Genomic DNA, 2877 nt, shown 5'->3' on the forward strand with positions numbered 1-2877 from the left:
TCTGCTTCTGGAGTACATGTGAGACCCTGGGGAAATAATTTAATGGGTTTGTTCTCAAAGGCACATTTCCTCCACCTTTTCTATTAGGTGATAAATAGAGCTTACCAGAAAACAAGACTTCAACACACAAAGCAAAAAACAGCAACAAAAGTTTCCAGGATCATTTTTGTCCAGGACCCCCAGTCTTTTAATGAAACTGAAAGCCTTTATTATTCATTCCATTTGTATGGGATTTTGGAAGGGCTGGGGCTTCTAGGAAAGCAGGAAGCAGTGGCCATTCAGACATGGACATGCTCTGTCAGAGGTCTGGGAAGTCAGGTCATTTCCACAAACCTGTCAAACTCAGGTTTGACAGCTGGAAAATTCTCCATTCAAGAAGTTCCCTGTGAGTCTTGTGTACAAGCTCCAGCTGCAAGTTCTTCAGGACAGAGATGAACTCTGACTACCCAAATACGAAGGTGTTAACCAAGGGATACCTGCCTTTTGTTGATACCTCCATGCGCTAAATGTTAGCATGTGTCTCATGAGGAACGGCTCATAATATGCAGGATTTGCAGCATGGAATCAGGAGGAACTTGTTGGCAGCAGCAGCCTCTCATTTACACTGTAAAAGCTGCTGCTTCCTGTAATAATCAGGAGGGAGAGGAGGCACAGCACAGGTGAGCTGATCCTTTCCCCCAGGTGCCCGTGCACACAGCACCTGCCACAGCAGAGCAGGGTCACAGAGGCTGAGGGCAGAACTTCTCCACAGAGAACCCACTGGAGAAGCCCTGTGCCCTGCCAGGACCCGGAGCACACCTTGTGTCCAGCCAGGACCTGGAACAGCTGTGTGTTCAGCCAGGACCTGGAACAGCCCTATGTTCAGCCAGGACCCAGCACGTATCACTGATGTGTGATAACAGCAGGTAAAGGCACAAGGGGAGAACTAACAAAGTCAGAGTATAGGTGGGAAAGGCAGTCACAAGCCCAAGGTAAGTTGAATGAAACATTTGTGCTTTTCCAAGAGAGCCCAGACACCTCTCAGCCATGAAATGATGCAAACAAAGGCACACTCTTCTGTGTAAGAGAAAGAGAGAATTTAAATTCCCATTAAAAAAAAATTAAATAAAGTTTAGACTGCCTCTGAAGACTCCTATGTCCTAAATAAATTATTTTCTGCTCCTCTGAAAGAAGTGATTGCTTTGGGAGAAAGAATATGATTACTGAATGCACTTGTTAACAGCCATGAATCAGCCTTCAGTGAGTGACCTCATGTTGGTTTAACCTTCTTAATCCTACAGAAACCACCAGCAGGACAGTTTTGGCCATCAGCATCACCTCTAGGACAGAAGGGAGGAAACCAGCTTGACAAGGTGGATGGTAAATAATGGCAGATCCCCCCCATCTGAGATCATCTCTGCCTTTGATACTGAAAAATTCCTGGTACAACTGCAATTGTCACTTGCAGCAGATGACAAGGGTTTTTTTAATAATTTTTGACACCCTGACAAACTTCCATTTCAGACATGGAGTTACAAAATAGTCCTAGGAGACTACTCTGCATGAATATAAATCTAATTATAACCTTGGCCTTGTCCAATTGGTTTTTAAAACACAGTTTTTAAACCACAGAATAAATTTGTTTGAAAGGAAAAGGATTTTTTAAAGAACAAGATGTCTATCATACAATTTTAACAAACTTCACACAAGAGGATGCCAACATTTTCTGAGCCATATGTGGATTTCTGTTGTCAGTTAAAAATCTTGACTACCCTGTGCAGGAACTACTGAATAAAGCTGTTTATACTATAGAAGTAAACAGAAGAAATTTGGATGATTCTTTGTGTTTCATCATCGTCACCAACTTAAGGCACTTTCAAACACATTAAAGTTTGTTATGTTCAAAACCCATCAAGTTTCATGAATAGGAACAGGCACAGATTTAATGTGATCTTTTGAGCCAGCACAGCTGCAGCTGACTGCAGAGCTAAAGCTCCTCAAGCCAAGAGCAATCTTTCAATGTTGTGATTACACAGTGCCTCTCACCAGAAGTTTACCCCTCACTCCTCTGATGGAGGTTACACCTTTAGGATCAACCTGGTACAGGACTGACCAGCCCTATGTCCCTCTGAAGCAATTTCCTGGGACTCTGGTGTCCTAGGGAAGCTGAGGATTCAAACTTGGCCATCACAGAAAAATCCTGAAAACGAGAAACTCCGGGGTGTCAGTTCCACCCCCATCGCCATAAACACACAAGAGCAAGGGCCAACACCACAGCGCAGTGGAAGTGAGAGCTGGAAGCCACAATCCAGCTGCCTTGGCTGGGGCAGCCCTTTAGTATCTCTGCAATTCTCCAGGCACTGCTCTCTCTTTGCAGTGGGATGAGCCTGAGCAGCTTGTTTGTACTCAGCCCCACACTCAGCACACAGAGCCAGCTCAGCTGTCACAAAACCCATCCACAACAGCAGCCTGAAGGAACACCGCTCTCCTTCCACACCTCAATATCTGTGCTTCTGTTTTCCTGGGACAGCTCAGCTCATCCCTGAGGGTGTGCCCAGAGTGCTGGTGGCACTGGGAGCTGCTCCAGGGACACGTTGAGTCAAAATCCTGGCAGCATTTGAGGCAGCTGCCCCTGCACTGATGGACTTTCCGAACACCAGAGGTGTTACAGTCCGTGGTGGGATTTTAGCAGAAGCCACTCCCCTGCATCAGTGCTCACCTCAGATGTGGGGACATATTTCTGCCAGAGCAGATGAAACTGAGGTTAAGCAGAGTTGTTAAAGGTCTCAGCCTGTGTTTTGTAAAATGAGAGTACTGGGATTAGCATCTGGGTCAATACCTGGCTCTGCTGCCAGTGTTTTTCCTGTTCTAACTATACCCCGTGGTTTCTGGGAGATG

The 2877-nt window shown here is 45.6% G+C and overlaps 1 long non-coding RNA gene across 1 annotated transcript; it reads left to right on the plus strand.

The window, feature by feature from the left end:
- The first annotated feature begins 641 nt into the window (after window positions 1-641).
- LOC136297464 (uncharacterized) lies at window positions 642-2299 on the plus strand. The gene is made up of 3 exons (XR_010723175.1): window positions 642-659; window positions 752-905; window positions 1281-2299. It is a non-coding gene; the product is annotated as an uncharacterized lncRNA (long non-coding RNA).
- The last annotated feature ends 578 nt before the right edge of the window (window positions 2300-2877 follow it).

This window comes from Chamaea fasciata, unplaced genomic scaffold (genome assembly GCF_029207755.1).
Source record: "Chamaea fasciata isolate MVZ Bird 193981 ecotype frontalis unplaced genomic scaffold, bChaFas1.0.hap1 SCAF_15, whole genome shotgun sequence".
NCBI lineage: Eukaryota > Metazoa > Chordata > Aves > Passeriformes > Sylviidae > Chamaea > Chamaea fasciata.